We start from the raw sequence: 22614 nt of genomic DNA, 5'->3' as shown, positions 1-22614 counted from the left end.
TCCCCTTAGAAGCCTACTCCAAAGCTTTATGAAGTCAATAGAAAGATTTCTGTAGACTTCAAACGCCTTCACATGAGGCTCTGGGGAGCACACACATCCCATGAGAACCTGAAGAAAATATCAAAGAGTCTAGAAATTCAGATGTTCCCCTCGGTTTATTTTGTGACCACACCACACTACATCATAGATTATCTCTGTGGCTGATAGGAACGTAATTTGTGGAGGGCTGGGTTAACATCATCAGTGCCACAGCCTGAGCAGATTGCTTCCCCAGGCTGGTATCTGAGTTCCTCAGCCCCCTGTGAGACAAATTCCTTTTTCATTAGTTTTCCAAAGAACATTACTTTGACCAGGAAATATGAAATATGCTTTAATCTTGGATAGCCTGGTGAGGTGTATTTGCATTAACTCTCCAAACAAGAATACAAATTTAGTGTTCAGCTGGTGGCCCGACCTAATTCCCATTTTACTGCCAATGTTCCTCAGTATTTGAACATCAGTGATGCTAATAACAAGTATTTCTAGCTCCATTATCTAGGGTTGATTCTGTATTCCATTTATATGGGCTATATAAATTCACCATTATACCATACACCTGTGCTGCAGAAAGAATGAATTTTGTATCTGACTTTCTGAATCTTCATTTTGGCCAATATATTTGCCGTTATAAAGATGTTACAAATCCCCTGGTACAAGGGCATCTACCCAACAATTCAGGTACTTAAAACAACCAGGCAGCTACTTTTTAAGCAAGATTGCAGAAGTGCTACAACCAAGACTAAAGACTGAGTAGTTGAGCCTCATCACAAGCCCTAACCGTAAGTATTCCTTCTTTGCTCTGCCTGGAAGGTGCTGGGACAGTCACTATCTGCTCTGTCTTCTCGTTCAGTCCTGAGATGCCCGATGCTTGGACAGACAGCTGAGCTTGGTTCTTGGTGACGATGACTGGGTGTCTTTTCAAGTGTTTAACTTTGTTAAGCTTTGTTTAGCTTCTGCAGACAGTTTTAAGACTTGCTACTGACATACATCCCACCACGTTTTGCACTAAGTTAACTGCAGAATAATTGAGAGCAGATGTAGGGCAATAATGGAACAAACAGGATTGTCTTGTTATCAGTTCACAAGACAGCAGACGATCCTTTCTATCTTCTTTGAGGAAAAACACTTTGAAATGATTACTCTAACAGCAACGTATCCCTCATGGCAAGGCTGGAATGATCTACTGCTGCAGGGCAAGCACACAATCGTTGGGACGCTGAGAATAGGCAGGACTCAAACACAGGGATGAGAGTTCAGCTCTCTGTGCTTTCCTGTGGTAGTTCTTTTATTTTTGTTTATTTATGGAGAAATAAAGAGTGTAATGTGGAAGAGTAACACTAATCTAAAATGTTTCAGCTAGATGTGTTTTAGTTGGCAGGATAATAATAACTTAGTAATAACCTCACAACGGCACTGGGTGTATCAGAGAATGAACACAGCCTACGCTCATAAATGTCCAAGTGTTTATGGAGGAGGATAAATTTATTCCCAGAGTTCACCAGCTGCTACTGAGCAAGTTATCACTACTCTGTTTCAGGTTTTCTCCAGGTATTTGCTGCTGGGAGCTGTGCCTAGTAAGGCATTACATCCTCAGGGTGCACCAAAGGGCCGGGACAGAGACACCATGTGCTGGTTGCAGAGCATCATCAAGCTGTCAGCCCTCCGACCACCACATCAGGCAGCACCAAAAGGTACACATTGCTATGGGACAGCCCAATCAGTTCAACAGTAAAATTAGCAAAGTAATGAAAACAGAGGGAGAACTAATGAGCTTTCCTTAAGTTTCAGCCTGTCATGTTTCTCCTTCCTTCTGAACTCTTAAGGCTGGGTCTCAAAAGAGAGGAAGGAGAACAAGTCAATTTAGATGTCATGTAAATTGGCAAATCCAACTCCTTGATTTTCTAGAGCCTATTTACTGAGTGCTCTTTAAGAACATAAATGGTCAGTGGTACATGCAAGCTCACTTGATTTCCAGTACATTAAAGTTCAGAGGACTTCATCTAAAGTTGTGATTAAATGAAGACAAGCCTTGTGTCACCAGGTGAACTTTTAAAAAGCGCAATTTTAGTTTCAAATGTACTTTTTTATTAGTGTCTTTGTTTGGCATTCTCAAACTAAAATTTCTAAAGCTGAATTACAAACCTACAAAAAATGCAGTTACCATTTAGGTACCAAAACAGCCATACGTGTGTTGGTGCAAATGATACCATTGTAACACAATAATCAAATGACTTTCTCATAAACTCTTCTGTAATCCAATAAAGCAACAGCCTTTTCTTAAACCTTTATCAATCTCAATCTGTAATATTTACATACATATCACAGATAGGGGATGAAAGGGAGCTGGAATAACTGACAAGCAAACTGAGATAAATGAGAAATAGCCCATCATTATGGCAAAAAAAGCAAAAGGCAGCATTATGTAGAAACTTTATCGAGTAATTAATGATCTATCTGGGAATAATTACATGTGACTCACTGCTCCCATTTTCTTAAATGAATTTAAAAGCTATTAAATATCCCCTTAACAATAAACAGCATGTGAGATACTGCTTTGCAGCTTTTGTCCACAAAATTTTATCTTAATCAGTGAATATGGATAGTCTTAAGGAAGAGCGGATGAGCGGATACAGCTGCCAGGTAGTGACGGATATGTATGCTTATAAGAAAAAGGCTGAGATAATGGATAAGAAGACACACAGCCTTGCATATTAATGGTGTTACTATGACTTGCATTGTACGAATATAACTAGATGATGTCTTTTTACGGCCAGTCTAATATGAGTAAGGCAGGCCCAGTGAATGCATGTGACAAACACCCTGTAATTGCCATTTCTGTCCTGCAAGCACAGGATGGGGTGGGAAGAGGACATGGGTGGGAGGAGGACACACAGGGTGGGAGAACATTCCACCATGTGCATGGGTCTGAGCGAGCAAAGCAGTCTGAAGGGGACTTAACTGAAGATGTCTGTACACAATCCATGATCCCAATAGGTTCAGTGCAAGACTCGCACCATTATATTACTTTTTTTTTTTTTTGGTTAAAAAATAAATGGAAATGATGTTGAGTGTAACCATGCGAGAGATGAAAGAAGATCCAGACTAGGAAGAATCTGATCCAGTCAGAATCACAAGTTCAACAGGACAGAGAGTAAATGCATTTTCTTTTCCTTGACCTGTGCAACAGGATAAGGCATTTATTAGGTGGATAGTGTGGATTTGAGGAGAGTACTGTGCTTAGGTTTCTTTCTGAGTACCCTAAAGACTAGATTATTATGCAAGCATTAGCTGCAGTATTTTTAGACTAGAGCAATTCCATTACTAATTTCAAAGCAAGTAATGTTGTCTGTACATGTGGGGATGGAATGAGTCTACCTACCAGACTGAACTGCTCAGGTTGGGCCATTCAAGCAAGCAACACTTTGCTTTTGCAACTTAGGTAGAAGGAAAATGCTGAATTACTTGGGGTAGTAATGACTATGTGCAAAAAGAAGTTAAAGCTTCTGGGGGGTTTTAAATTGAAGGAATGAAACAAACCATTTCTATTTTACAAAGTTTGTTCTTTTAATACCAAGTCCTGTATCAGTTCTATTTCTTCATCATATTTTTGCATATTTTTTCATAGAAAGAGATCATTCTGCCTCTATTTTAAGATTTCATCCTACTTATCTGCCTAGATTTTAATCCTTCAGGGCAAAGTCTGGTTCTTATTCTGTGTTTGTGAAGGTATGCACGATAAAGTCTTGTGTTTTAGCTACATGCTCTAATCATCCGTAAAGAATGTTGCAGCACAAAAACAAAGAATGACAAAAAAAAAGTCCTCCTCATGAAGTGAAATGAACTTACAGTGCACAGCTGTTTCACTTAATGGTACAGTTGTTTATATTCCCAAAATAAAAATTGCTCAAAACTGTACAGAAATTTAACTTACAGAAGTTTTTATAGAAGTTTTTTTTTTTTTTTTTTTTCCAGTTCACTTACAGGCTAAACATCCCACAAAAAATAATTCTATCAAAACACCAACAATCTTTAAGTACTCTGTTTCCAAAGATAAAGCGTTTACCATTAAATTATTTTTTTCCACCAAAAACACTCTATTATGCTAACAAGCTAAATGTCGTATGAGATGATTTAGTGTCATTATTAGTGTTCTGTATGAGCACTAATGACCTTGCATAAAGCAGACATAAATTATTTTCACATACCATCCCTAGAGTAGCTTTATGAAAATGCATGCAGTGATTGTGTACTCAGTTCTTCAATTAAATGCCCGAGAAGAAGTGACTTTGGTAAGATTTTGCCACTTGATTTCTTGGGATGATCCCATTCCCCAAAGTGATAATAACCTACTTTTATGCTAAAGGGCAGTGATTTGAAGGAGAATATTAAAAATCTATAGCTGTTGTATTTAGCATTTAATTTCAACTCAATTAAATTGCCATTTGATTGGGAACACATTTGTTTTAAATACCCAAATGAGAACATTCAAAGACAATTTTTTCATCCAAAAGAAAGACTACATTTCATGCAAAACTTTACCTTCTCTGGTATCACACCATAGGCAACATTCAGGTTTGAATTTTCATAGCATACAAATATGAGGTATGCAGAAAATACGTGCTATGAGTTAGTTTGATCCTGACAAACTAAGAGCGATGTAGTGCACAGAGACTTAACCAGTTCTGTAGTTGTTTCCAAGTCAGTGTACATAGACAAGTTTTATAAGACAGTTTGACATAGTGAGGTACTTTGTATTCTACAAACTAGATGTACCTGTAAAGATGTGAAGACATCAGCTTTAATCGTAACTTCTGGAACTAGATCTATATTTATAAAACTAGGACGTCCACAGCTGCAGTGCTGGTTTTAGCCATTCACCAACCTTTCACTTGAGTTGCTTGCTTTTGAAAGTTATTTCCATAGCACGCCTGATCATCCTCAGATAAGCTTTCTGGAGCTAACATGCTGTGTTTAGGGCATTCTCAATCAGTTAAACAGAAATGCAGCACAATGGAGGAACATGTGTGCAGTCCTGTTCGTGAAACTTCGTATTCCCCAGATGCCAGTAGATTAAGTTCTCTCACCTTCAGCATTTTTTTTCCCAAACAAAAAATAAAAATTCTACACTGAGTAATAAACATGCAACAACTCAATATAGATTATTTCAATTGCTTCATATCCTAGGATCAACAAAAGCATAAGAAACATATGGATTTTTTTTTTTTTGCATTAAACTTTTTATGATAGGCAGCGTTCTGGCATGTCCTCACAAGAGAGTCAGTTTTAGTTAAAGAACTCCTCTTTACCTCTCAGTTTAAGGGAAAGCAGCCCTACGATGGCAACAGCACCTGAGCTGAAGGAAAGGATTGCACAAGCAGCTTGTGAGCCTCACTAACGCAAGCTGCTGCTTGTGACACCAGACAAACAATGCTGCGCTCGGATTGCAAATTAGCGTGTGCACGAAACTGAGACGGGACAGCAAACATCTGAGCTTCAATTTGAGCAGCCAAGCTGTAACCAACATGCCACGTGGGGTTGCGTGAGTGACGAGCAATGCGCCTAAACCAGCTAACCTTGCCCGCATCTTCTAGCTTCAACTTGAACGCGCTTCCCTGGTTCTTGTCTGACTTTGCAGCTCACTCTATCTGGTGCCAGGTTTTGCTAGCCAGGAAAAGTAGGTTGGATTGCAGCATAAGTAAGCTAGAAGAGGGATTATTTGATTTTATTTCTGTTTCTCCCACATAACCTAGTTTAGTAATTGCATGGCACTACTGATAAGCACCTCCTAAACATGTGTGGTTTTGAGGATGTATGAAATAAAAGAGCAATCTTGAAACAGAATTTCTTTTTCTTCCTTCCCAGCATATAGTGGAAAGGCAGCTAATTGTTATATTTTGCCTTCTGCATGACTATATGAAGACGATGCATAAAATACATGTTGACAGAAATTTGAAGTGCCCTGCTCTTCTTTTTGATCATCTAAGTTTTAACTCAATGCAATTCTTCCTTTCCACCTAATTTGAGGACTGAAGAAGTGAAAACAACTGTTTCCAGAGATAAAACCAAAGAATTAAAATTATATTGTCCTTTAGTTCCTGGCTCCTATGCTGGTAAATTAATTCATAAATGGGAGTGCTTATGATGAAAATGCATTCTATAATTGCCCTGCTTAATAGATTAAAGGCCCAAGAGAAAGACAAATAAAAATAAAAATTAGTGTTTTTATTTAGAGTATGAAGTTTTGAGTAGCAAATGAAGATAAAATGATCTATATTTCCTGTTTATGTTACCAAGATTCTCATTAAGGAGCTTCCTCTTTGACCTATGTTGTTACGAGAAAGAAACTACGGCAAGTAGGCTTATACTAATGAGAGGCAAGAATATCCCTGCTTTTTCACAATTAGAATAAATGTATTGGGGAGCCAGATGGGACCTTTAAAAATTTCCACAATTATATGCCTTCCACAGATAATGGCAAAGACCCCACAGTGGCTATTTTAAAGCAACACACATGAACACATTAGCAGACTTCTTGTTAGATTCATTTTTCTCCCCCTCATTTGTATTTTGATGTTCCGTGAGTTCTGGGGAAGGGGCAAGCCTTGGAAAGAGGTGATTTACTGGAATGTTTTCACTTAAAATGATAAATTTCATACAGCCTAACTAGAAGCAGGTTTTTGGTTCATGAAAGGAAAGCTGAATAAATTAAAAAAAAATGAATCCTATGGTGGCTTTCATAAGAAGCAACTAATTCTGTCAGTTTTATCTAATTAAAACACCGGTGTCCTTGCTTCTTCCACAACCTACATTACTGCTTCTCTGCTTATAATCCCCCTTCTCTCCTCATGTGCCTTTCACATCTATATCCTATGCTTCCGCCATGCCAGCTACTCCTAACTATGTTGTTCTTGTTTTCCAGGTCTTCCTCTAAATTGCCTCTGTTGCATGTGTGGCTGTGATTTTGTATGGCTGTATCTTACTGATCAAAGAACTTCCATTTCTTGAATTGCTTTACTTGTGATGTTTGCAGAAAGTCTGGGAAAGAGCATCAAAAAGAGACAGAGCACTTGTGCTCCAATATACCATTTAAATTCTGCGACTTCAGAGAGACTTGTTCATGTACGTTAGATATCAGCAATCCCTGGAATTCAGACCTCTTCAGCTTATCTGAAGCTGGACACTACCACGTGAAGTGAAAAGTTGGTTCAATGTACAGATTGACAGGGCATCTTTTAATTGTACAGGCTAATGCAGCTCAAATGGTTCTCCAAACCCCACAATGCCTTCCCAAAGACCTCACCTGCTCTTGTATCAGCAAGCTTATGCCAAGAAGGTGGTTATCTCGGCGAGTCTGTCTGACCACAAGGAGGAGAAAACCCTGCACAAGGAGTCTGTCTTAATGTAAGTGCAAAGGAAAGTGGTGAAATCTGAAAGCCATTGTGCCTCACTTGCTGTAAATGTGAAGTGATGTGATAATGCAGGAAGCAAATAACCAATTCCAATCCTAAATCTCTCGGTGGTACATGGACCATGGGTTTGCTTAACTGCACTGGCTGCTGAAAACAGCCCTTCAGGAAAACATATTTTGGCACTATAAACAAAGTCCAGTTATTTCATTTCACTGTGGCATTCAACAAAATTACCAATAAATAAAACAATTGGCCAGGCTTTAAGATCCATGAGAGTATCCAGCAGTGTAACAAACCAAACAAGCCAGTTATGACTGTGTTATAAAGTGGGTAATAGACACAGTGGGCCCAATTTTCCAAACTTTACAATGATTTGAAAAACCCTGCAGAGTGCTTGCTTGTTACTTGTTCATCTTAATTCCTTCACCAAGGCTCATAATTATGTTAAATTGTATAATTCAAGAACGGTTGTTTCATTGTGTAGTGAACTTTGTAGAGATTTTAAATTACAGAAAAACAGCACCTTGCTTGCCAAGCTAGACTGTCCCTGTAGGTGCACCTACGTGCCATCTACCCAAATGTGCCACCGCTGTCTTCAGAGCCTCTGCATCTCCAGATCGAGCACACCCCAAGGTCCTGCAGCTTCTTTCCTGAAGACCACGCTACAGGGCTAAGCCAGAGTCAGGGCTTGTCTCAACTTCAGCAGGACGGGTGTGATTTGAAGGCAATCGGGATTTACAGACCCCTGCCTGCCAGCCGGACTGCTCGCCTGGCGCTACGTGGGCTGGCAGCCCCTAACAATTACAAGGCAAAACCCTGCAACTGTGCGGAAGGGGAGCTTACAGACGAGAAGTTATTGAGGGGCAGCTGATGAATGGTCACTCATTAAGCTCTGGTAATATTATTGCTTGCAATGCTCTGTCCATACAGTTAATCAATTTTCTAAGTGAATGAAACTGAATTAAGGCTGCTTTAATTCCAGATGAGAATGTCGACACAAGCATTTAGTGAAGTTCAACTAATGCATTTAAAACAAACTTGAGTTTGTTTCTCTCTGTAGCTGTGTGTGGGTAACTCTGGGACGAGCTCAACTGCTTCAGGCTCGGCACATCTCATAGCCCTAGGGGCTGCAGTCCCACCCTGCAGAGGGGGACATCCCACGCCATGGGACGAGGCTGCAGCACTGACTGGCTTAGCTCAAAAGCTACTCGGCTGTGATTTGGTACAGCAAATATTTAGGTACTTTGTATCAGCACGGTAACATGAAATATTAAATGCAGAAAAAGAAAACTAACTGTTAATGAAATCAGCTTATACATTTGCTTTTCATGTGTCATCAGCATCTACTTCAAGCATGCAGGGACAAAGAAAACAAAGTCGTTTGTAAGAACAGAGTGGATCTGGCTAAGAAATAGCACTGATAGAAATATAGGAAGCCATCATATAGAAAAAACATCAAACAAGCTCTTTTATCAGTGCTTCAGAAGACACACTCTTCACTCAGCCTTCCTTCATGACCACTGACAGAAATGCATGCAGCTTGTCTCATTTTTACCCGCATGGCAGAGAAAGAATAACAGCGACATTGAACGTGTTCGTGCCCTTTGAACCACCGCTGTGCCTCAGAGTCACCGTGCCGTCGTGAGGAATTGTGCCATTCCTCATCGCTCTGAAAGCTTATTTCACCTTGGTGTCTTCTAGATACGGCTCCGAGCGCCTGCCCTTCAATTTATATGTTGAAGTTTTACTTCATATCAAAAGGGACTAGAGACCTACTTTGTCTTCATGCTTAATGTGTTATTTTATTTGTTTTTTTAGTAAAGGGGTAGATGGAAGCACCATAAAAGTGAAAAAAAAAAAGGGCTTAACATAGAATAGCTGTTGTATCAAGTAAGCCACAGCAAACAAAGGAAACACAAAGTGCTGGCACAGCACACCAGACAGAAGAAATACCACAGTGAGCCCAGAGACTCGAGAAGGCACCCTGGTCTCCTTGCAGGTGATGGGAATTTTGCCACTGAATTAATGGAGACGGGTTTACACCTGCACTGTCTGAAAAGCAAATGCTTAGCTGCTGAGGCACAGGATGGCAGCCACCCCAGAAAAACACCAGCTTGCTGAACCCCGACACATGCTGACTCAACCCGAAACCTGTTCCTAGCTCAAGTTTTTGGCATGACTTTGTATCTACTCTTGTTTTATTTGCCACAGCCTTAAGCAGGGATTGGACACAAGCTAAGTGAGACGAATCGTCTAACAAACATGAAAAGAAGATTACAGAACAGCCAGGACACAGTCTAGTGGCAGGACAAGAGGTGATTGGAAGCAACTGGAAGATTTATTTCCTGCCTTGAAAAATTACGAACAAGATCAATTCATTAAACTTTATTTCATCCCATGAAAAGATACAATTTTGGGAAGGTAATAAGAACTAGCTGAAAATGCTCAGCAGCATCTCCCATGTTCAAAATGTTTTGTATACAGACTCAACTCTTTTTCTCTGTTGAATTCCTTTCTGCAGAACCGTGCTGGTGTGTTCGGGATGAGCACTGACTTGTCACTGACTGCTGGGAGCTCCTCCCAGAGGGACGTGCCTCAGCCACTGGGTTTGTGCCTCCCTGGTGTGTAAGTTATCCCCTCAAACTATGTGGTCATTCCGTTGGGTTAATATGGATTTGTGTAACAAAAGCATCAGGTTATTTCAAATACTAACCTGCCTCCAAGTAGTAATTACAGTAAGAAAAGAATCAAGCACCTGGACACAACTGGCTACCTTTGCTGTCTTGCCCTGTTCACCAGCATCTCCCTCCCAAAAAAAGCCAAAAGCAACATCACTTGTTACTTCTGAGCCCTCCTGTGTTCCAGCCCATAATGAATCTGTTAACTCACTCACAGCAGACTTGGTGCACTTCATCATACTTGCCTGGTCAAGAATAGTTCAGTACAAAAATGCCCAGAGATTTGAAACAATTTTGAAGCAAAGTAAACAGGCGTTCTGCATTGAAAGAATAAATGCAGTGCCCTGTGTGGACTGCAGGGACTCCAGCTGTGGGCAAAGGAAAGATTTTCCAGAGGGGTACTCCTTAACAAATGAGAGGTAGTGAGAAAACCTCGTAAATGCCTTTCACTTCGTTTTCTCTAAAGCAGTCTCTACAGAATAAATTTCAGGCAACCTTGTCATTGCTCAATGTGAAATGGGCCAAAAGGTGAAAGACTAGTACTTCCCTCGGCCTCGTGGGATTGCCAGCCACTTACAAAGACTATTCAAATGATCTCATTAACTAACAGCCCTGCTTCCAGAGATCCTTTCACGTGCCTGTACAAAGACAATGGTTCCTGTTAGGCTGACATAATTTCCATCTGATTTTTTTTTTTTCTCCTTAAAAAGAAGTTTACACAGTTGGCTGAGAGCTTCTTGTGCTTACTTAGCAGGAAGAATTCTGAATACCATAAATTTGGAGCTCAGTGATGTTTTTGCTAGCTATTGATGCTCATTATGACTATTACTGACATGAGGAAAGACATCTAATTTTAGAAAATACCTACAATTTATTTGATACCGTGCATGAAATAAACTTGCACCTAACCTGCAGGCGTAAGAGAGTCATATATTACGGAAGAAAACATTTGCTTTAAGGTGATACATTACTTTTTGGGCTAGGTTTTCCAGCTTCATTCCCTTCTTGCTGTTTTGGATACTGAAGAGCTATCTGTCTTTGCACTTCTCTGGCCTGCAAGCATCCCTTTTCCTGGGAAGCCGATGGCATTGATTAAGAAGAGAACAGCCTAGTTAGCCACCTATCCATTCTTGAGCAGGGAGAGACTTGACCATCTGATATATCCTAATCTCTAGTGTTACAAGCAGGTCCTGGTTTTCCTAGAATTAATGGTTACAGACGTTATCGATCTAGAGATGTGAGAAAGGTCACACTCCCAAAAGCCAGACACATAAAAGAGAAAAATGGAAATGAAATAGCCTTGCACTTCCAACTGTCTATTATGGCTGCTGAGTTGTAAAGGACTATGCACAGCATCTTTCCAAAACTATGTTTGTCTGCTTACAGGACTATGATGGGGAGTTAAAATGTGCCTTAGCTACAATATCCCAGTTTGCAACAACCCAAGTACTACAAGTCTCACCATCATCGTAACAATAGCAGGTTTTAATCACAGAGAATGTCACCTTCATGTTGAAATGATCCAGATATTTTTCAGTGTATGTGAATCAGCAAAGTCCTCTGAGGCTGAAGTATGCCCATGGTATTATTCATTGTTTTATACAGAATGAAGAGAGAAACTAATTCACTGTCCTTTTGTACTGGGAATAGAATAATGCATGTGATTTTCCACTTTGAAAAGATATTTAATAATCCCATTTAATGTTGAGTTAAACATTTCATTGTTTGCCATGACTAATCCACAGATTTGAAGGGAAAATTCCACTTTAAAATGTAACGGAGCTCCTCTGTTCCTTCACTTTTGAATTAGTACTAACACAATTTTGAAAATAAGTACCAATTTGGGGAGATATTTTCCAGCATGTGTTCTAATACACTTATCGTAAGTACAGTGAAATAGAGAGTGCTTTGGATAACAAATGCAAATTTGGTCAGACTAGTAAAACCAGCTCAGTCTTCACTCAGAGATGCCTTCTAATTAAATGAATAAACTTATTCTGAAAGACATTCAATGAAGGATGCAGAATAGGATTATTCTACTCCATCAAGCACCCTTTTGATGTCTAATGAAACTACAACACCAGGTAAATTATGGTTTTGTGTTCACTGCATACTTTTTAATGAGATTATTAAGAAAAATCCAATACGTAACAAGTGGGTCAGATACATTTTTATGTATCTGTCAGGAGAGACAACCTCCAGAATGATCATTCAGAAATAGGCAGCTGACTACAGAAGAACACTTAAATAAGCACACTGTTACTAAAACATGGAAACCACAAAACTTTTGCTATTTACTAACAGTTTCAAGCATCGGACTGCTTTTGAATATGTTATGGCCAGTGAGGAAGCCAATAGAATTATGTAAATATTCATGGGTGCACAGCAATAAACTCTAACAACAAATTTTATTACAATATTTTTAAAGAAACACAACTGTCTCAGCTGTTTTTGGATATTTCAGCAACATTTTAAGAAATAACAGTGTACGTATCACTGTGAGGGGAATGGCAGACACGCCTGACGTGCCATGAAGCACAGGCCACGCTGCCCGGGGTTACAGCTCTGTTAACAGCCCCAATCAATGAGGCTTAGTATTCAAATACCTCCATTACAGGAGCTCCTTCTCACCTTGAAGTAATTGTATGTCACACGCAGGAAGGTGATGGCAGCACAGAAGTGCTTTCTGCCTAACTAGCACTGCTCCCTGTGACAGCAGCGACCGAGCTCCTTTTGACTTCCACAGGACCCCAATTAATGCGACTGGGAGCGCTGTGGGAGCTGCCCCCGGCTCACACCACGGCACCGCGCCACCGATGGACGTCCGTGGCTCACCGGCTGACTGAACCCGCTCCCGAGGCAGCCCAAACCACTGAGCCACTTCAGTCACATCTGCAAAGCTACACTGGGCTCTTGTCTGAAGTGGGCTAATATCCAACTTAGGCTTGAAACAGATTTTATCACGCCAGCTTTGCTGTAGTGAGGAGCCCGCAGCGCTAGGCCCAGGCGCCGCGCGGCTCTGTGAGGAGCACCAGCAGCTGAAGGAAAGCCAGATTAAACTGAACAACCTGAACCACACAGAATTCATGCTGCATTTTCTCCTGAGATCAGGGCGTTTGATGGCACCAACCCTTCACACGTTTCAGGACCTGCTGGGAATTGCGACTGGAGACAAACACGATACTATTGGGCCCAGATTTGTGGAATTTGAGAAAATTTTCACTTCCCTCTGAACCCTAACAGTACTGAAATCAAGAGTCGTGTGACAGTCGTGTGACATAAATTGAATATTTGTATTCAGTAGTTATAATTTTGATAAAAGTTGTTCTTTACTCTGAGACTTACAGTTGGTAAGTTAAAAGGCTAAAAGCACGCATCATACAATTAAACCTGAATGTCAAATTAACACTTTTTCACTGAATCAACAGGAAAAACATGATTACCAGCTCGGAAGTGTTCAGTAAGTGATATTTTTCTAAGAATAGGAAGATTATGCTTCAGAGTCATCTACAGCCCACCCTACCGACACTTTCTTGTCAGTGCAAAAGGATGCATGCCCTCACGAGGTAGGTCTTTACCACTGTAAATTAATACTACTGCACCACAGAATGTGACATACTGCAATAATGTCAAAAGCTATAGAATTATAAATAATTTCAATAATAAAATAGAAGAAAATTATTTTAGCTTCTAATTCAGAACTGACCAAATGTTAGCTGGTGAATTTTTAACAGGCTTTAGTTTAGCTCTGAGATGTCAGTGCAGTTGAGAAGGTGCTCAAGGGTTTTATTAACAGGGCTGGATTTAAGCATGTAGATTTGTAGGTCTGCTGATGCGTTTGGCTCCCAGTGTTGAGCTCTGGCAGATGCAGCTGTGGCAGCTCCTGCCCCCAGCTGCCTGCTCTGTGTTGATGATGATCACTGCTGTCGTAGCAGTGTCTGTACCTTGGTCCAGTTCACGCCTGTGTTTCACACCACCCTCACCGATGCTTTAGGCTGAAATGCCAGGCTGTGAACTGGGGCACTGGAAGTGCTGACACATGTCCCGTTCTGTCACCCCTTCCAGGGGACGATGATGCTGGAAGGCAGTGGTGTTAGGTGAACAGCTGGGGGTGGTCACGTCTTAAGCCACTGCAGCTAAATCTGCCAAATCGCATCTGTCAGAGTACGCAGTTTATACTTTTAGCCTCATGTGTGTGGAACCATAGGATTACCAAATTACTACTTTAACTACAATGCATTAGTCTGGATGAGATCAATTAAAGAAAAAATGCAAGTAACAACTAGAACATCCGCATACTCCCACAAAAAACATATTGTTAATACAATTTAGAGAAAATACCAGATCCTAAACTTTGCACATAATTTAATACTATTCTTTGGATAAAACCCCAAAACCAAAAACTAAAAACAAACAAACAAAAAACCACAACAAACTTTCAATAGAAGATGTCATTTGCTTGCTTGATAAATGCTTCAAATATACAGAGCTCTGATCTTCATATGTTTTAAGTCAGAGAGACTTCACTTAAGTCAGAGGAGCCACAAAAGCCAACAGCAGATGAAGTCTGGGCCCTAGTTAGCTATTCACTAATCTTCAGGAAATTCGTAAGATTATGGACAGAACATTTTCTTTCTCCAAAACAAGGAAATATAATATCCCTAGAGTATCTCTTATCTACCCTCAAATTCAATCTGGAAGGTCTTTCTTCTTTCCTAAGCCTTTTGTAGAATTTCAGTTCTATAAAAAGCCTTTCCCAGTTTACTGGTATTTTTAATGCATTGAAGCTGTTGTTCTAGTTTTGGGCACAGTCTCCTCTCAAAACTTTTGAAATCTGTTCTTTTGCTGCTCCTTTCATTCTTTATAGATGCTTCTTCTCTTGTTTTCTTTTGTGAACTGAAATGCTTCCTCCACTACAGTTCCCCTCAAGTCTCTCCACTGCGTTTCAGCCTTTGACCTTCTCTGTGCAGTGTGTACGTGTTTGTGTCCATGTGTGGGAGAGAGAAAACCAGTGTGTATGAGTTTATATCTCAACATTGGCTTGCTTTATGCTAATACTTATCACCGTTGCACCTAATATGTATTATAAAAGTAAACTGAAGTATAAACACTCACATGCAGTAACTGAATTACATGTTCTTCCAATGTTTATAGTACTCTAGTGCCATCTAGCGAAATACATACAGTAAGTATAATAATGAGAGAAAAGTTCATTTTTTCATTGATAAATACATTTCTAAATATATTGCTGAATAGATATACTGTTTTTCTCTACAAGTGTGCAAAATTCACTGACAAATAGTGTAAGAACATATAAAATGCTTTTTTAACTAGGGTGGTTTCTTAAAGTACCCCAAAGCATTGTGTTTCCAAGGCACTCAGGTTGCACGTGATTTAACATTCCATCGCACGTATAAAACCTGTTTCTTAAATCTTTGATAAATCCCTTCCAAGTAGAAACAAAGGAGCTTTAGTTAACTGTATCCAGTTTGTAGACTAAACATATAACTTGTATAATCGGTCTCAAAAATCTGTTTACACTATTTGCCACATTTGCAAAGGAATGTGTAAGGGCCTGTTATTTACCTAGAATATTTTCTCAAAATCTTAAATCCTGCACAGTTTGTTATTTGTAGCAGATGCTCAAAACTGCCTGGAAAAGCAGCTCAAGAGCCAGTGGCTTCGAATGGGAAATTTCACATTTAACCCTTTCTCTCCCCTCCAAATAGGATTCAGAATTTCTTTCTTTAGGGCTTTTGAAACCTTTTGAAGTGAATGGTACCACGGGGCAGCACTTTGCATAGCCTGGGCTGCTGAGCTGTAACGTCGTGCTCAGGACTGTCCCCAGCCCACCTTGTGGAGAGCTTCTGACATTTCGCCACTGAGCACTGAGAAGCCTGAGGTAGGAACTGCCAATACCCTTCCAGTCTTGATAAATCTGTGTGGAGGTGACACTGCTATCCACTAACCTAAGAAAAAAGTGAAAAAACAGTGTCCCCTTGGCTCCAGTTGATTATGGATGTCAGTAGTCTCAAGTACAAGTAGTTTGTAAGATGCCAAGGAAATCATATGGGGATTGCTTCAAAAACTCCTTCACCGTGCCCTCCTAGTCTTGCTTAACATTCCTGTAGAAAACAGAGCAAATGAACAAAAGTCCTTTCTTTTGTCTTAATAGCCACTTCCAACTCCCTTCTACTACTACTACTTGTTTTTATGATACTGTAGAAAAGCCAAAGCAGGATTAGAAACCAGCTCTACTGTGTGGTGTGCTGTCACAGACAGAGGCAACCTCTGCCCTAAGGACCACAAATCAAGGGTTTGATCCAAAAAACAGTTAATGAACATCTTTTCACTGATCTCAGTGAGGTCTGGAGCAAGCCTAACAGCAAAGATGTTGTTTATTAAGTTAAATTTTCTTTTGGATGACATTTTGGAACTGTTAGCATAGTTCACATTTCAGTTTCCATTGTCTGCAACCATATGAACTTGATATTTTACAACAGTTTTACGTACAGATTGAAAATCTGATTTCAGTTACTCCTACTGCTGCTTTATTTCATTTAAGGAAATTGGTATTAAATTGTTGGATATATTTATGTGTCCCCATTTGTCATTACTTTAGTCTGTCTGAAGAACTGTGCAACCTACAGTACTGCATTCTCACCATTAATTAAAACTCTTCCAAGGTTAACACACCCAGGAAATAGGATTGGTGAGCAAGTGTTGTGTAACAGACGAACTCATATAAAATCTAAATGTGATTTAATTAGTTGATAATGGACCATTAATTACAAAGCCAGTGAAATGAAACACATTGTTGTGGGAACACATAATGGAACTATTGAGAAAGAATAGATTTGTTTTTACTAAGTACTTGTCTGCTAAGAAAACCACCTGTGCAAATAACTGGCTCAAATCAGATGACAAGCAGATTTTTTATTGCACAAGAAAGATTTTGGTTTCCATGACAACGCACCTAGGTCAAAACAGCAAATTGTATCTTTTTCTGCAATAAACATTTCATTTACTCTAGCAGGTTTAACATCCAGGTTTATAATGTGTCTAAAATATATTTATTAGCTAGCAATTATTTAATACAGCAGCTTCTGCCCAGAAATTGCTGTTCAGTGACTAGGGATTCAGCTAGAAGTGTATGGGATCTATCCTAAGCCTTTTGGCATTTTAAACAAATGCTGTAATGCTGTTTGGCTCACAGTAACCTACTGTGAGCTCTGGGGAGAACTAAGCAAACAATTTAAATGTTATACAAAAGTTTTTATTTAATTGAATTCAAGCATTTATAAAATTATATTAAATTAGGTCATATTCATAGGTTATACAGTATTTAACATTTTCACCAGTAATTGCCTGTACATCTAATTTAAAATTTAATGGCATTATGTAAGAAAAAGGTTTTCTTGATCTGAGGGCAAATACGCTTTATTTATAGGCCTTTTTCTCAGACTGAGAATGGAAAGTACAAATGTGTTACTCATTAGGGCCCACGTCGTTACGAGATTGGATGACTACATCCCGCTTCCCCAGGGTGCCCAGGCCAAAAAGAGCTGCAGTCAGCAAAAACAGAAAAATAGGTGTTCTCATTTCCAGTGTTCCAAATTGAAAGAAACAATCGGCAAGCCCCTGAAGTAATGAGGGGTTTTGTTCCCAAGAGCAGGATGAGGGCGGCCTGAGGCCACCGCCACATGGAAGGTGGTGGGGACAGGAGGGCAGGAGTGGCTCAGCCTAGTGGTGCCTGGTCCCAGTGACATGAGGGAAGGCTGGGCTCTTGTGGTGGAGGGAAACAAAGGATTTAGGAAAATCCTGTAGCAAAAAGGACTTCAATGTGAAGAAAAATGGTTTAATCGGCTGAAGGGCATTGCGCACCTCACACCTCAAGGTCCGGTGGTTTCCAGAGGCCATTTGCTGTGTAAGGCAGCACACCAGGCCTCCTCCTGCGAGGTATCGGCTGGATGTAAGGATGCTTGAGGACGAAGTAGAGAAGGCTGGACAGGACTAGAGCCCCAGCTGGGCACCGTCTAACTGTTTTATGCTCACTTTGGAAACTAAAGTGTAATGATTGCCTCCCTGTCTATCATTCAAAAGCAGATCATTGTGTTGGGAGTGAAAATAGGCAGCTGTAGCAAACACCTTTTAATGCATATCAGTTCCTGAATAGAAACTCTTCAGACAGATATATATTCCTTGATATAAAGAGGAGTATGCTGTATATAATACTGCTCCCAATATCCACTATTCCTAACTGAAGAAGGAACAACAAATTCAGGACTACAATGACTGAAAAAGAAGAAGTAAGAGGGGAGAGCTGGTAGAAATTAGGAAAACTCCAGCATGTTCAACTTCACATGTTGCCTCCTACCCTCAAAGCACATCTTTTAGATTGGAACAGCAATAAATGAGAGACAAGTTGTTAGGCTGAGATATGCCCTACTTCTCCTTCCTGCTGCACCTATCCAAACACCACACAAACCTAAGCAGAAAGCATCTTCTGTTTCACTATTCTCTAGTCTTTGATTAATATTCTCATTCAGTGTGCTAATTACTAAGCAAAATAAACATCAAATTCTGTGAGCACTGACACATGCCAATAATCAAAATAACCAAAGAAAACCACATTTATACAAATGGAGGCTTCCAGGCAACCAAAGAGTTGACTTGGCGCGTTAGGGGTCCCTTTGCTTTCTTCTGTGAGCCACATCTAGACTGAAATCGTGGCGTACCCGCAGGGCGTGCTTATGCCCGAGGAGAGGAGGCCACTAGATGGCTTCCGAGCCGCGGCCTTCAGCCGCCAGCCCCGCTGGAAGAAAACTCAGCTCTTGCAGTGCCAAAAAGTCTTCCAGAAGAAATCTTCCATGTTTTCTTCTGCCAACTGCACAGGGAGCACTTGGTGCACTGCTATGAATATTGAGGGGAGCGCGAGAGAAGGCATCTTTAGGCTAGAAATGGTATTAACAATAACATTTAATACACTTTTTAGAATTGGGATTTGAAGTTATCATAGCCCTGCCGACTGATGCCACACTGTACTTGTTTGTTTTGTATTTTTGAAACTGAGCTTTCTAATAACATCTTCACTTCCTGGCTGAGGATTTTGTCCAAGCTTTTTGTTCCCTCCTACTCACATGGTGTTTTTTACGGTTCAGCTCTACCTTCACAGCACCATGTAGACTGCTGGTTTTTGAAGCAGAAGGGAGAAAACAGGACTCTGGGGTGCTCCTGCCGTAGGGCTTAAGAGGAACTGGCTGGAACAGGCGGCACTGCAGTCACAGGACAGCCATGGAAGACGGAAGCGTCTCCTGACTTCCATCAAAGCATTCATAAAGGCTTGCCGAACAGAGCCAGCTTAATTGGCACTAATTGGTTTCCCTCGGCTGGTCATGTGTCTTTGAAAGGCATCTTCATGCTGCTTTTCAAGAAGCACTTATATTTGGTCCTTCTGAGAAAGCGATAGCAACCTGAAGAAACGCCCGGCCCCTCTGCTGCCATCCTGTCAGGAGCGTGTCCTCGCCTCACGGAGCGATGTCCTCGGGCCCGTGCTCTCCATCAGCCTGTGTGTGTGACTGTCTGGAGGCACCAGATTGTACCAGAACGTAAGAGGTAAATCATTTAGTGGTGTGTAGACATTCTGGTAGTTTTCAGTGAGTTTTGGTGGCGTTAAAACAGGTTAAATTGTAAAGCCTTGTCGGGAGTATGTGAAAAAAGGGAGCAGGCCTGGCCTTTATACCACAAGACAAATGCTCAGTGCTGGTGGATGTCTGCTCAGAAAGGCAGAGGTGACAGCAGGGCGCTCCTCTGGAGGACCTGCCTGCTGGCTGAGGCCATGGTGCCCTGACCCCAGTAAAGAGCCGAGTCGATGAAGGCAGATTGTTGATGTTCTTTTAATTTCTTCTTATTAGAACAAATGTAGACTGATGGCCAATGTCTCTCAACAGTTTCCCTGCTGATGTTCGTCTCCCAGGGAAGCACCCTTAAGGAGACCACTTTCCATTGCCTTTACCTAGTCATCCCAACGAACATTTTCAGACAGCTATCATCAAGGTTAGCCCTTCAAAAGAAACTGACTTTGTAAGCGACTGAATGCTCTTGAAATCGTCTCCTTGTTGTGATGTGGTGATCACACAGAAGTACAACTGTTGACAGAAGTACAGCTCTGAGTTCCTTAGAAAATCTACAGACTGAGAGATTTACTAGCCTATCTGTGGTAAACAGAAATAAACAAAAACCTAATTTCCTCTCAGTAAACCAACAGACAGGGGAGCATGCTTTCTAAACACGGCACGCACTTATAATCCTAAGGTAAAGCTTTCCATCTGGGAAGCATGGAAAAGTAGGTCAGTTTGCTTATCGTTGGATATGTGTTCAGTGGCTTGGACACAGACACTGGTAATGAGGAAATGCTGGCACACTACACTCCAGAGTTCAAGCTCTATAATGACAGGTTTCAGATGTAAGTAGAATTCTGTTAAGATTAGAATCACTGCAAAAAACGAAGTTTCCAACCCCTTAATGACAGCTACATGACAACTGTTGGCCTTGGGAGCTTTTTGCTCCCGGAGCGTGGATGCTCCGGCTGCTGAACGTCAGGCCAGCATGTGGATCATCTCAGTGCGTGTTTCTGTCCCTGCCTCCCGGATTCTCCTGGAAGGAAAAGGAAAGCTGCTTGTGAGGGCAGAGGGGCCCGGTGCTGGGCTGGCAACAGGACCACAGTGTACGGGCATGGCCTGTTTAGCTCACCTCTGCTGCCAGGAATCCATGAATTGCAATTGCAGTTCTCTGGGTAAGAAGTGTGTAGCTGCAATCTCCTACAAGTACAGTCATAGCTAAAATTCTTTGTGGCTACGTGGGAAGTGAGTATTTTACAGCCCAGGCAGGTTGCCTTAATAGTGGAGGAATACTTTGCTGAAATGCAAGCAACTGAACAGTCCAGTACGCCCTGATGGACAGCACAAAAAAGAACAAAGCCCCAGGTCTGTGGAATTACCATCGACATAAATGTAAGCAATTGTTATAATGTAAGCATACATGTTGATGGAGGTACAAGGCTGAAAAACTCGATTTCCACTGAGTTCTTCACTTTTCCATTCCATGTTAGTGAAACTCTTTACATAAATACAGCAGAGATGTTGAAATAAAGCGCAGTGGCTGTTCCTTGTGCATATTAAATAAATTTTCTGAAGTCCATCCTCCACACTAGATTGGGCAATACCAGCATTTAAATATTCTAACCATTTGCATTTCCAGGGATGAGACAGAGTAAAGTATTATTTTGCTGCACATTAAGCTTACAACAGCGTTGCTCAGTAAACCTATCAGAAGCTCGCAGCCTTTCCAAACTGGGACAGGAAACACCTGGACTTCTGTGGTAAAACATCACTGTGAGTGCATTGTACATTTTGGAACAGATCATTTTGAATTGTTAATAAATATTCATCTTACTGCAGTAAAACACTGTGTGTCCAGTGCTATAAACATTGGTGGAGCTAAATTAAATACATGCAATCTTAGTCATCTTGATTTTTTTCCCTAAAATGAGAACTCGACTTCCCCTCCAAGAACATCTTAAGTTTTAAAAGCTTAAAACCCAAGAAGATAATTCTATCGGATATACAAATGAAATATCTCAGTTTCTGTTATATTTGTTCTTTGTTAGCACATTCCCCCATCTTTTCTAAATGGCTCACTATTAAGTTAACTAAAATGAAGGCTTTGTTTCCTTTCCCAGGAAAAGCCTTGCACCTTGGCAGACGCAGCCCTGTAGGCTCATACAGGAATTCACTGGCACTCCCCTAATGGCCTCAGTTTGAAAAACAAACCTAGAGATGTCCCTAATTATGTGAAAGCCAAGGGGCAAAATGCAAATTATATACAAATCCTCAGGCTTTTTCCCAAGAAACTGCACAAATTGTAACTATCAATTTTTGCTACATTGGTAGAGCTTACTTTTGTGATGAAGAGCCCTGGAGCCATGCCCTGAATTGGGAAGAATTTCCTAATTTTAGGAATAAAAATTTAATTGTTGCAAATCAGTCCTGAGCCGAGTGAAGACCTGAACTTTCTGCTATACTGTGACTATCTACCTTGGCATATTTGAAAACAGGGAATTCTTATGAAGGCCACTAAATTTATTCCTAAATCATGTAACGAACAAACACAGCATTACTGACCTGCTGATAAAACAACATTCTTGAACATACTGAGCTACCTGTGATCAGAAACCTGAGTATTTTGTTCCATTTTTGGCAAACTCCACACTAAAAGCACAAACCGTGCACCTCAGAAAACCCAGCACAGGTGCTCGCGGTTGCACTCGGGCGCATCTCTGAAGAGGGGCCGGTGCCCTGGGGGGCCAGATAATTCTGTCGGCCCCTACACGATGAGGGCTCTCCAACTCCCCTGCAGACTTTGGGGTCTGTTGCATTTACAGGGACAGAAGATGCAGCTCGGTCTCATTTCCGAATCATAACACAGAT

The 22614-nt window shown here is 40.8% G+C and overlaps 1 protein-coding gene and 1 long non-coding RNA gene across 9 annotated transcripts in view; one reads left to right on the top strand and one right to left on the bottom strand.

The window, feature by feature from the left end:
* Positions 1-22614, bottom strand: part of PDZRN3 (PDZ domain containing ring finger 3) — a 129612-nt gene that overhangs the window by 51154 nt on the left and 55844 nt on the right. The gene's annotated exons all lie outside the window — the stretch shown is intronic.
* Positions 1-22614, top strand: part of LOC106019007 (uncharacterized) — a 133621-nt gene that overhangs the window by 109529 nt on the left and 1478 nt on the right. For 4 of the 7 annotated variants that reach the window (XR_011812484.1, XR_001193487.5, XR_011812483.1 and 1 more), the window contains 4 exons: positions 1577-1730; positions 6959-9869; positions 9970-13692; positions 15856-21733. This is a non-coding gene — a long non-coding RNA (uncharacterized lncRNA). Of the gene's footprint in view, positions 1-1576; positions 1731-6958; positions 9870-9969; positions 13693-15855; positions 21734-22614 lie in introns of those variants that run through there. The other 3 variants (XR_011812486.1, XR_011812485.1, XR_011812482.1) reach the window with 3 other exon arrangements.

This window comes from Anas platyrhynchos, chromosome 13 (assembly GCF_047663525.1).
Source record: "Anas platyrhynchos isolate ZD024472 breed Pekin duck chromosome 13, IASCAAS_PekinDuck_T2T, whole genome shotgun sequence".
Taxonomy (NCBI): domain Eukaryota; kingdom Metazoa; phylum Chordata; class Aves; order Anseriformes; family Anatidae; genus Anas; species Anas platyrhynchos.
The sequence above is the reverse complement of the archived record's forward strand: the minus strand, read 5'-3'. Positions and strand labels throughout refer to the sequence as shown.